The following is a 13,225-nucleotide window of genomic DNA, read 5'->3' as shown; positions in this document are numbered from 1 at the left end:
TAATAAATTTGACATAACAAGCAGAACAGTTTAAAATAAAAGAGAGAACCTACAGAGCATTACTTACATATAATAATCTGTATGCCTGGGGCAGGCAGAAATAATGGACAGTCCTTCAATTACATTGATCCCCAAAAGTCTGACAATTTGTTCCCTCAGAACACAGATTTTTAAGCAACCTCAAATGGGTGCGGCATTCACAGGGGCAGGGTTAATGCTAATCGGGGTTGTGTCCTGGGACACCTTTTCAAACCAAATTTACCTGTTGCCTGATTTATTAACCAATTCTACAATGTGATATATTTGGACAGCGTTACATCGATCCAATCTTATCATTAACAAATCCCCTATGACTTTGTTCATATTTTCATATCAAACATGCCTAAGTACAGGGCATTCGCAGAGCTTCCACTCCTTTTCTTCATTTCTCTGTGGGTCAGAATTCTTAATTTACCATATGAGCTGCCCTTCATCATGCTATTGAGGAATAGGTGGTTGATCTCTGCTTTTATTGATTTTAAGTGGCATATTTTAAAACTGAATTCTTTCTGTCTATACAGTATTACATATAGGCTATGTTATCCCCTGGCCTCATTGAGCCAGGCCACATGCTGAGCGGTACCTACAAGTCTATTTAAGTGTCACAAGCAAACAGTGCTATGTCCTGAAAGCTGCTAAAAGTGGCAGGCTTATCTCCGCACACTGGGATGTAAAAACCTCCAAACACCATTACATCAGACTCTGCGTCTTTTACTGTTACACTAGCTTATCAATGGATTCATTTGATACAACCTATTTACCCTGCAGTTATGAATTATCCCTTGTAAATAACTGCAAGCTCTCTAATTTACACCTAGGGGTTAGTTTGTGTTTATACTACCTATTGAAGGGAAGTACTAGCTAGGGAAATATATGATCAAATACAATGGATGTCTGTGATCTGCATATCTAAAGCTGGTCTCTGCACAAAGGGTTTACCTAACTCAATTACATGTTCTTGGCCTCATTTGGTCACACCTTTATCTGAATTGACCATCAGGTTAATTTAGGTATTCATGCAAAGATTTATTTGGGTCCTGACATCCAATATTCTATTTCAGCATATCAGATCTATGCTTTATCTTGACATCTCCCCCCTTCAAGAGATGGCATGGGCATTGACTGACAGGTCAGTGCCCAAGATCATCTCATCTAATTTCCCCCTGGGTCCACTGTAATAGCTGCTAGCTGGCTCTCACTGTCATTATGAGCCTTCAACCGATTATCATGAAAATTTCTCTCTATCATCCTGGCAGGGGAATCATACCACTGCTTCTGGCTGGTCTGGGCCTGCATCACGTTCTCATGTACCAACCCTGTTACAGTGTGCACTTTGTCTCTAATCCTCATGTCTTCTAAGTGAAAGCCTGAGGGAAAAATGGCCAGGAATTCCTGATACTGTACTTCTAAGTGGGAACCCCTTAAGGCTGGCACAGCAGAATACCTACTTCTACTCTGCCCTGCTCCCCAGTTACAACCTTCCCTGTCAGTGGGACACCCTATGCACTTCTTATCTTGGGGCCTACATAACAGGACACTCCCCTCCCCCTTGGACTCATCTATCTGGGGATGTAGAGTAGCCGGGAGTATGGGCCCCTCATGTATCTCCTCTAAGCCGTTAGGCGGCTGGCCAAGTGAGTGTGGGCTAGCAACTGACCCCCCTGTCTCAATGGAAAACTCAGATGAATGGTCAGAACTCAGATGTAGATCTGAGTGGTGAACATTCGAACTACAGGTCCCAGCAACAAAGTAAGAATTGCTGTCACTCGCTACTTCCCGTTGGTCAGGACTATGTGTCTCCCCCACATGCTCAATCGCTCTGTATGCAGCTGGTTCAGGCACAGAACACACATCTTCACTCTGCCCTCCCTCCCAGTTACCTGGTACAGCATCTTTCGAGCACATTACCTGGGTAGAAACATTGTCTTTCTCTAGCACAACAGAATTAATCACATTGTCATCTGTCCCATTTCTAGTAAGCATATTATCTACACCAGTATTAATGCCAACATCTGCAATAACAATGTCCGCTGTCCCTATCCCATGACAAGATGTCAGTGTAAAAACAGGTTTGGATTCTAACACAATACTGTTATTGACATTATCCTCATTATAGGCAGTAGGTCCAATAAGACATTCTCTTTCCTTATCACATCCTGGCACCTCGGGTTCTTCCCGTAAATCATCATAATTGCCAGAGTTAACACTGGCACGTATCAGCTTCTCATCATCACATTTCACTCGCACAGCACCAGATGCAAAATGATTACAGAACAGTTCAGGTTCTTTACACAAAGTCACATCATTGGCAGGTTCAGCATTATCCCATACTACCTGGGCTGAGTCACATGGTGTAACAGAATTAGAGATAGTAGGAACAACATTTGCGGGAACATACTGAGAATTTAACCATCCAAGATCAGTAACTACTAAAACATTTGTGGGAATATCTTCAGGCACTTCCATTTTTCCCCCAGAAATAGTCTTCTCAACAATTATGTCCTCTTTAAAATCAGCCTCCTCCAATAGCAAATTCTGTGCAGCATCTGGTAGTATGCTGCTAGCATCATCAGCTTCCCCCAGCAGATTAAAAGGGGCCTCTGGATGCAAAATCTCGGTAGCATATTCCATGTTATCTGTAGCTGGCAGGGGTACCTTTTCCTCGTGGGCCACCCCTACAGGCTGGGCGATTACTGCTCCAGCTTGTGAAAGAAGCTGCTGCAGGTGCTGCCTTTCGTCAGCCACCCGGCAACACAGATCTAGCCAGAATGGGGTATGAAGTCCACCCCTGAAAGATACCTCTTCCTGAGCGTATTCAAAACTCTCCTCCAGGTAGTCCAGCCGTTCCATAAGACTCATCGTGTAGCCCGGAATAAGGACCATCATGCGATACTCGCTGAAAGGATGTATCGGGCTTTCCTCTTCCCAGTCGAGGTGTTCGATGATCTCCCTGCGTGTCTTGTTGTGGCAGGAGAAACCTCGCAGCTGAGCTTCTTCAATTAGCTCTGCCATACTCATCATGACAAGTGGATTCTTTGGATTTATGAAAATGTACCTACTTGGATCCTCTGGTTCAGTGACATTATCCACACCTTGATCCTCTGGGTCTGTCTTGCTCCCCAGCTCAGGTTCCATATCACATTGCTTCTTTGCATCATCCTCCAATAATGCGTGAACCAGCTCCTTTTTAGTTTTATCTGTCCAGTCGAGACCTCGCTGCTCACACAGGGCAATTAAAACTTCTTTGGCTTTTTTCTTGTAAGCAGCTGCCATCCTTGCAGTCACTTTGCAAAATAAAAGATAGAAAAGAAAAACAAGAGAGAAGGGAAGGGAACTGCTTTGCACGTATGTCTTCAAAAATTATAGCCCTAAGTTTCGTCCTTGTAAAACTATTGTATTCCTCGCAAGGTTACAATCAGTTTATAAGTGCAAGGGTTAATTGCTTAAACCATGCACTTAATACTCTAAGAAATTAAATCATCCCACCGCTATGCCACCAATTTGTCACGAACGCGCTCCCAGCTGCCGTGACGTTGGGGTGTTTGCTGTATGAGGTCACACACGATTTCAGCCCGCAGTCTCTCTCACCTATCACACAGGTTCTTAGACCTACGGAATCGCCCCCAAACACAGCGCTCTCACACCCCCAGACACTTCAGGTACAGCCACCACCTATTGGGTACGGGCAATAGGACCCCAATATACTATCCCACACTGGCACACAGGCTTCTAGTTCCACAAACTAGCAAGACTCCCACCAGCACACACAGGGTTAACTCTTCACACCTCCAGACTGTTACACAAATGTACATACAAGCACACACAGCTTGTTAATCAAATGTATCAACAAATCACACACTGGCATTCCAAGGGTTTACCTGGACGAGCAATCTCCTCTACAAAGGCTATGGATTATTTAGAGTATCAAGGACGCAACTTATTAAATTTTAGATTTAATATACAAAAGGTACAGGGCATTCAGATAAAAAGAAAAATAAGGAATAAACAAATAATAAATTTGACATAACAAGCAGAACAGTTTAAAATAAAAGAGAGAACCTACAGAGCATTACTTACATATAATAATCTGTATGCCTGGGGCAGGCAGAAATAATGGACAGTCCTTCAATTACATTGATCCCCAAAAGTCTGACAATTTGTTCCCTCAGAACACAGATTTTTAAGCAACCTCAAATGGGTGCGGCATTCACAGGGGCAGGGTTAATGCTAATCGGGGTTGTGTCCTGGGACACCTTTTCAAACCAAATTTACCTGTTGCCTGATTTATTAACCAATTCTACAATGTGATATATTTGGACAGCGTTACATCGATCCAATCTTATCATTAACAAATCCCCTATGACTTTGTTCATATTTTCATATCAAACATGCCTAAGTACAGGGCATTCGCAGAGCTTCCACTCCTTTTCTTCATTTCTCTGTGGGTCAGAATTCTTAATTTACCATATGAGCTGCCCTTCATCATGCTATTGAGGAATAGGTGGTTGATCTCTGCTTTTATTGATTTTAAGTGGCATATTTTAAAACTGAATTCTTTCTGTCTATACAGTATTACATATAGGCTATGATATCCCCTGGCCCCATTGAGCCAGGCCACATGCTGAGCGGTACCTACAAGTCTATTTAAGTGTCACAAGCAAACAGTGCTATGTCCTGAAAGCTGCTAAAAGTGGCAGGCTTATCTCCGCACACTGGGATGTAAAAACCTCCAAACACCATTACATCAGACTCTGCGTCTTTTACTGTTACACTAGCTTATCAATGGATTCATTTGATACAACCTATTTACCCTGCAGTTATGAATTATCCCTTGTAAATAACTGCAAGCTCTCTAATTTACACCTAGGGGTTAGTTTGTGTTTATACTACCTATTGAAGGGAAGTACTAGCTAGGGAAATACATGATCAAATACAATGGATGTCTGTGATCTGCATATCTAAAGCTGGTCTCTGCACAAAGGGTTTACCTAACTCAATTACATGTTCTTGGCCTCATTTGGTCACACCTTTATCTGAATTGACCATCAGGTTAATTTAGGTATTCATGCAAAGATTTATTTGGGTCCTGACATCCAATATTCTATTTCAGCATATCAGATCTATGCTTTATCTTGACAGTCCCCAAGAACAGCCTGACAATCTATTGCAGACACCTGAGATCAGCCAACCAGAGAGTGTGGGTGGGCAACTCCACGAACTCCAGAGAGTGATTTATTCCCTGCCCATCCTTCTTATAGACTATACCTACCCTACCCTGTGACATCAGATGTTAGTACTCCTCTCTAGTTAAACCTTTGACCCCAGAAGGCTAGCTACAGCTTAGTGATACAGCCTCAGATATGACTCTCCTTCCTGCTTCTAATCAGCCCTCAATTCATATTCACCCCACCCCCAAATATGAAAAGTTGGACATGCGTGACATATGAGAAGGCGACTACATGGTGACTAGCAGGTGTCCTGAGTATTAGGAGGTCTCCACATAGGGCCTTCTCATATGTACAGTAAACCCAGATTAGACATTATTCATCTCTCTGAGCCATGATCCCCTCCACCTCACTATGACGGTGGTGCTCCTAGACATCAACCTCCACCATAACTCTGTTGTATAAAAGAAATATCAAATAATTACCAGTCTTTCCACCAGAATTTAAAAAATATATGTTATATGCTGGTAGGCATACATAAGAAATAAATGTGCTGAGACAATGAAACAATTGGCAGACCTTGTGGTTATTTTAGAAACCCATGTGTTAAAAAGATCCTATGTGTCAGATGCACTGAATTACAAAATTCTCCTGCCATCTATTATAAAAAAAATACTAATTTGAGAGGAGGCAGGAGAACAAGGGGTTGACTGTGGCAGGTGCATGGTGATCAGATTTGTGCTGTTTTGGTACTTAGAGGAGTTTTTTTTCTAAAAAAAAACCTCCCATCTATTTGGATAGATATACCGGTATCTTTCAAAAGTCCATTGGTTTGGTCGATTCCAATTTTGAAGCTTACATTGTCAAAAAATAAAAGGTAATTACAATTTATTGAACTGCCACGTTCATTAATATGCGCATAGAGTACTGAATTTGAAGTCACATGACCAAACATTCTATCTGGCATGAATGAGGGCTCGGAATGAAGAATGGAATGGTGATGTAACAATGATTATTATGACGACTGCTCACGACACATGGTTATAACACTGTGTTTTTCTAATTTGGCAGGAAAGAAATCTTTCAGTTCAACTGGTAAGTGCACATAGGTCATGGTATTAGCAATATAACTTTGTTGCCTAGATGATTAAATTAAAATGAAATTCCCAGATTTGGTTTAATTTTTTTTAACTATAACAAAGGTGATAGTTTCAAGTATGTAGATGTTGACTGTATATTTCTGACCCTACTTAGGCTGATATCTGTTCTGAAATGTTGAGTGGTAAGATTGACAAATATATTCATACCACAAGTGTCAGTACTAGCACTGATATTGTACATAACTGTATTTTTGCTTATATATTTCAAAAAGTCACTTAAATAAGGTTAATACTTATAGTTTATTACAAGGTATGTTAAGGTAGATTGATATTAAACCAGCATTTAGTAAGTGAAGTAGTTGATTTACTTTCTAAAGCAATGATATCACAAATTGGACTACTTGAACATGTAGCATTTTATTTAGTAGCCACATCTAGGAGTGTGGACTATGATGGAGGCATCATTTTCCATATAAGCAAACATTGTGATAGCAGAATCAAGACTGATAGTTGGGGAATTATGTTACAACAGAATTTTTGTATTTAATATCTGAAATGTGAGTTCTACTTTTTATCCAAAAGAAACAGTAAACAACCTTTCTGTCTCTGCCACAGCCATACACACAGGAGCACATTAATATTTCTTCTGTATATTTTCATCTAGTGAAATCACGCATAAGCAAGAACACAGGAGCTCTTAACCCAATGAGTGCCAAGCAATGCAATGCAGAATTAGGTAAGTCATTTATCTTACTTCTAATTATTCTTTTGTGCTAAATATTGAAATGATGTCATCCTTTATAAATTAGGAAAGAGAAAAATCAGTATTAAGGCTAGTGACACATGGACACTTGGAAGCCTGAGCACCTTCTCCTCCTGGAATTTGGCACATACCCTCTGTATTTACCTGTATGTAGTAAGACACTGTAAACCAGTGGTTCCCAAACTTTTGCAGTTCGCGGCACCCTTTAGAGTCTCCAAATTTTTTCAAGGCACCCCTCCAATATAATTATTGAGCAGTCCTGTTTTAGAAGTAGTTGGGTCAAAAAATTGTAATAAGTATTTAGGTCAGGACAGAAATACTTATTTAGTTGTATGCAAAAATGCCCCCTCTGCATCCAGACACTTTGCTCTGCATCCAGACACACTGCCCCCTCTGCATCCAGACACTCTGCCCCCTCTGCATCCAGACACTCTGCATCCAGACACACTGCCCCCTCTGCATCCAGACACACTGCCCCCTCTGCATCCAGACACACTGCCCCCTCGGCATCCAGACACACTGCCCCCTCGGCATCCAGACACACTGCCCCCTCGGCATCCAGACACACTGCCCCCTCTGCATCCAGACACTCTGCCCCCTCTGCATCCAGACACTCTGCATCCAGACACTCTGCCCCCTCTGCATCCAGACACACTGCCCCCTCTGCATCCAGACACACTGCCCCCTCTGTATCCAGACACACTGCCCCCTCTGCATCCAGACACACTGCCCCCTCTGCATCCAGACACACTGCCCCCTCTGCATCCAGACACTCTGCCCCCTCTGCATCCAGACACTCTGCCCCCTCTGCATCCAGACACACTGCCCCCTCTGCATCCAGACACACTGCCCCCTCTGCATCCAGACACACTGCCCCCTCTGCATCCAGACACACTGCCCCCTCGGCATCCAGACACACTGCCCCCTCTGCATCCAGACACTCTGCCCCCTCTGCATCCAGACACTCTGCATCCAGACACTCTGCCCCTCTGCATCCAGACACACTGCCCCCTCTGCATCCAGACACACTGCCCCCTCTGCATCCAGACACACTGCCCCCTCTGCATCCAGACACACTGCCCCCTCTGCATCCAGACACACTGCCCCCTCTGCATCCAGACACACTGCCCCCTCTGCATCCAGACACTCTGCCCCCTCTGCATCCAGACACTCTGCCCCCTCTGCATCCAGACACACTGCCCCCTCTGTATCCAGACACACTGCCCCCTCTGCATCCAGACACACTGCCCTCTCTCACACTGTCCCCCCTCCTCTGCCGTCTGTCACGCTGTCCCCCCTCCTCTGCACTCTGTCACGCTGTCCCCCCTCCTCTGCACTCTGTCACCCTGTCCCCCCTCCTCTGCACTCTGTCACGCTGTCCCCCTCCTCAGCCCTCTCTCAGGCTGTCCCCTCCTCTGCCCTCTGTCACGCTCCTGCTGTCACCCTCCTCTGCCCCGCTGTCACTCTCCTCTGCCCCGCTGTCACTCTCCTGCTGTCACCCTCCTCTGCCTCTTCTCTACCCCGCTGTCACTCTCCTGCTGTCACCCTCCTCTGCCCCGCGGTCACTCTCCTGCTGTCACCCTCCTCTGCCTCTTCTCTACCCCGCTGTCACTCTCCTGCTGTCACCCTCCTCTGCCCCGCTGTCACTCTCCTGCTGTCACCCTCCTCTACCTCTCCTCTGCCCCGCTGTCACTCTCCTGCTGTCACCCTCCTCTGCCTCTCCTCTACCCCGCTGTCACTCTCCTGCTGTCACCCTCCTCTGCCCCGCGGTCACTCTCCTGCTGTCACCCTCCTCTGCCTCTTCTCTACCCCGCTGTCACTCTCCTGCTGTCACCCTCCTCTGCCCCGCTGTCACTCTCCTGCTGTCACCCTCCTCTGCCCCGCTGTCACTCTCCTGCTGTCACCCTCCTCTGCCTCTTCTCTACCCCGCTGTCACGATCCCTCTAACTCCTCTGCCGCAGGCCATCCATATAAAAAAAAAAAGAAAAAAGAAAGAACATAGTAACTTACCAATCCGCCGGGCGCCGGGACCCAGCAGCCTCCTCTCTCCCGCAGCAGCTGTCACTGAATATCGACGTCAGTGACAGCTGCTGCGGGAGAGAGGAGTCTACTGGGTCCCGGCGCCCAGCGGATTGGTAAGTTACTGTGTTCTTTCTTTTTTTTTTTTTATATGGCTGGCCCGCGGCACCCCAGTGACAGCGCCGCTGCACCCCTGGGAGCCGCGGCGCACAGTTTGGGAACCGCCGCTGTAAACCCTGAGTTGCTGGTATCCTCTATACACACTGCCAGCAGCGCTCATAAGTCGTATCAGTGCTGGTGTGCCAGTCACAAGGCATGTACACTGCCTGCTATGTGCATATAGTATATGTAAGCACTGTATGCCAGGGAGTGGATATATGTAGCCATTCAAATTGTCACTATGTCACTATCCTAACGGTGATGTGCATCCAGCTGCTGATTTGCAGCTTAAATATATCTTGACAATCATAGTACAGTTGTCAGATCCACAGTTTGCTGTCTGAGGTGATGACCAATCACAACATAGTAAATAAAGCAGAATGTGCTGAGGGATGGAGAATGGAAACAGATGTCGAGGGGCAGCTAAACTGGAAGCCAAGGAGGCCATGTTACTTTATATATTGTGTAACCATATATTCCTAATTATGAATTATGTGCCTCTATTTTGACTATAGAGACAATAGGCTGTAGATAAATCAAGAGTCCCGGTCACAAAATTGAATTGCTGCACCATACCTCCCAACATTTGTGTAGCCGGCATCAGAACGGGGGCGAGGACATGTCATGGTGGAGGCGTTGTCACATTATGACAGGACGTGGCAACACCCTAGTGGCACCCCCAGTGTTTTTAAAGTGTTAGGCTGCCCCGCTATCTCCTCCCCTCAGCTCCAAACCCTTTCATTGCCATGCAAAGCAGTACGAACAGAACACTTCCCAACTTTCCCACCGATTGGGACAAAGCTGTCTTTATATGGGACGGTTGGAACGTATGCTGCACTTTTTTAGCTCTACATAGATCTGTATATATGTATTTATATATATATTATCTATTCCCTGAAATTGACAATTAAACCCAATTTACAATTAACTTAACACTTGCTGCCTACAAGTCCATCCACTCTTTAGATAAATGCCATATTGGCCATGTATTTTCTGGTAAAGCTTCTTTTATTTTCCTCATAATCCCACCCGTATGGTGTTGATATGCTTTAAATCATTTGCAATGTAATATAATACAAAAGATACTACATTTAAATTGAACAGAATAACATGAGCCTTGGTCTAGGGAAAAAGCTGTAGGTTACATTCTGAAGCCTGAGTCCCAAAAATCATCAGGCGTTAACCTCTCATCCATCTTTACTGGTTCAGACCAAGTAAGTACCACTGCACCTGATTTACAAAGCTTCTATTAGCGGTGCTATATACATAGCTTATGATAATGATGATACTAAGCAAGCTGTGCTGGGGCTTCTGAGGTCACATAAAGCAGCCCCTAAGCCTACATAGCATATAATGGTGATAGCAGGGCCCACAGGGATGCTGCTACCACTGCTATCTCACTTTATATACCTCTGCATGGCAGCCATGTATCTTATACCTTTTATATTTCGGTATGGGTTCATATCTCACTGTATAATTTCTGATTCAGTGAAAGGCATGGTGACTCTAGTAAATTAGGGATGATCACCTTAAAATAGTCAATTACAAAAATATCTGCAGTGTTAGAACATGTTTTTCAGAGAATTGACATAAAAATCATTGCAACATTCCCATCCCAATATGAGCCATTATATGTACGATGTAGAATGTTGGTCATGTGACTTCCAATTCTGTGCTACAACCATATTAATAACTGTAGTACTTTTATAAATTCTTAATTTATTATGATTCATTTTAGAATTACAAGACTCTGCATAATAGTGTGTTCTTGATACCAGAGGGTCTGCTCTGAATAACATAATTTATCACAGGGTAATCAGTAATCAGGTTTATATCACACCTCCCAACATTTGATTGGGAAATCCAGCATGGGGACAGAGTGCGTGGCCACGTTAGGATGTGGGTATAACAACATTACGATGAGGAACATGGCCGTGTCACAATGAGAGGGTGGCCACATCCCTGGAAGCATATCTAGTGCTTATCAAGCACTAGGCTTCCCCATACTCTCCTCCCTTCCCTTTACCTCCAAACACCTCTATTGGCACCTGTTCACCACTGCTCTGCGTGGCATACAGTATCTCACACATTTCCCACCCGCAGGACAAAGCTGTCAGCATGGCGGGACACAGCCCTCAAATCAGGACTGTCTAACATAACTTGGGACAGTTGGGAGGTATCTTGTATGCAAGAATGTATACAGTCATAATAAAAATAATAGCAATAAATGCTTCTAGAAATTTATCTAAATGCTATTATGCCAATCTAACTAAATAAAAACAATAAATATCCAATGACTGTATCTAAAAAAATATTTATGTTGTACATAGTTCTTCAACAGAACAAGGACACCACTAATAGACCACAGGAGTTGTCTGACTTAAAGCCTGAAGTTGCTTCTAAATCAGATGCAAACATTCAAAATGCTGAAAAAGCTCAAGAACTTGTGAATAGCTTCAGCCAAGCAGTAAGAGAGGAATACCAAGGACCTACTGCAGAGAGGGTCAATGGTTTTAATACAAATGCATATGATGAGCAGCAGTACAGGGAACACATGCATTTATCTGAACTCCTGGAAAGGCGCTTTGCAGCAATTCATTCTGAGCTGCACCTGCTGGGTAGAAGTGTGTTTCAGTTAGCTGACAACATAAAGTCCTATTCAAAAACCATGGTCCACTTCATGACATCGATGCAAATATACAATAACGAAATGCTTGATACACTTAGCAAGAGAAACACTTCACTGCAAACTATAGTTCAGCTACTAAAGGAAATCAAAGTAAATGAAAGGCAATGCCTTAGAGACCGCAGTAATGCCACCCAGCGGCTTGCAGTGGAAATGCAATCTGACCTGTCTCATAATGCCACCAGGAAGAGATGTCATAGTGATACCCTACAATGTTCTGTGGATTGTAGCTCAAGTCACTGTAAAAAACAAAAAGAAAAATAAATTTATGCAATAATAATAGTATAAATAATAAAAGTATGTAACATGTGTTTTCTAATTCAATAAATTGTAAAATAACAGTGTAAAATTGTGTGGATGTGTGTTAAGTAGGACGTGTCCCCTTTCTTATACTTCCTTTTCTAAGTGTAATGCCCCCTGTGGCATAAGGGTGTATAACACTGAGAGTGAGAGGGACGCCATTCTTGACAGTGGGAGAACGTGGAGGACCATGGGATTTCTTAGTTAGGTTCAGCATTAGTTGAGTTTGCTGTGAAGGTTGGGTGGAAGCAGAACAACACAAACGTTCCGAGTAGAGATGAGCGGATTGGTTTCTGAGAATTCCAACAGAACCGAATTTTAAGATACAAAGTCGAACTGAATCATAACTCGATTCACACCAAATTCAGATCTGAAAACAAGGCAAAACATAATTTCCAATGTCTGTTCTTGCAAGTTTTCAATCGATATTTTCTCTATATATCCCTCGCTCCTGTGCTCCGATGCCATTTTAGAATTGATAGAATGTGGGGAGGTCACAGCGGTTGGGCAGGGTGCAAATGGCAATGTATGTGTGATTTTACTGCACAAATCATAAAAGTTTATTAACAGATCAGTCTTTTGGAATTGTGTGCTGATAAATTGGATGTGAGAGAGTGAAAAGCAGACAATCAGTGGATACTGGTAGTAATAGGATATTAGTAAACTAGTTATTAGTGGGCAAAAAATATTATTTCTTGCTGTTATAATGAAAGTGTTTCAATCTGAAGGCAATTATATGAGGGTCAGTATCACTGACATCTGAACTATTTAGTGGATGAGTATAAATTTTAATCATTTTGTGGAGCAGTGTCAGAAGAATTACAAGGTAATTGTTCCTCCTCTTGTCAGATCAGGACCATCACAGAACTTGTACTGACAGTAGTAGCACAAAATCCAAATCCAAACACTGTTTGCAATTTTAAAGAAAATGTGGTGATTTGTGCAAAAAATGAAAAAAGCAAAAATTTCATACACCACCCGCAGTGGCAAGAAA

General features: G+C 43.4%; 1 long non-coding RNA gene across 1 annotated transcript; it reads left to right on the top strand.

Moving 5' to 3' along the window:
* Positions 1-6,274: 6,274 nt before the first annotated feature.
* LOC142142720 (uncharacterized) lies at positions 6,275-11,947 on the top strand. The gene is made up of 3 exons (XR_012689299.1): positions 6,275-6,299; positions 6,969-7,040; positions 11,576-11,947. It is a non-coding gene; the product is annotated as an uncharacterized LOC142142720 (long non-coding RNA).
* Positions 11,948-13,225: the final 1,278 nt, after the last annotated feature.

Source organism: Mixophyes fleayi, chromosome 3 (assembly GCF_038048845.1).
Source record: "Mixophyes fleayi isolate aMixFle1 chromosome 3, aMixFle1.hap1, whole genome shotgun sequence".
Taxonomy (NCBI): Eukaryota; Metazoa; Chordata; class Amphibia; order Anura; family Limnodynastidae; genus Mixophyes; species Mixophyes fleayi.
This window is presented reverse-complemented; position numbering and strand designations above follow the sequence as displayed.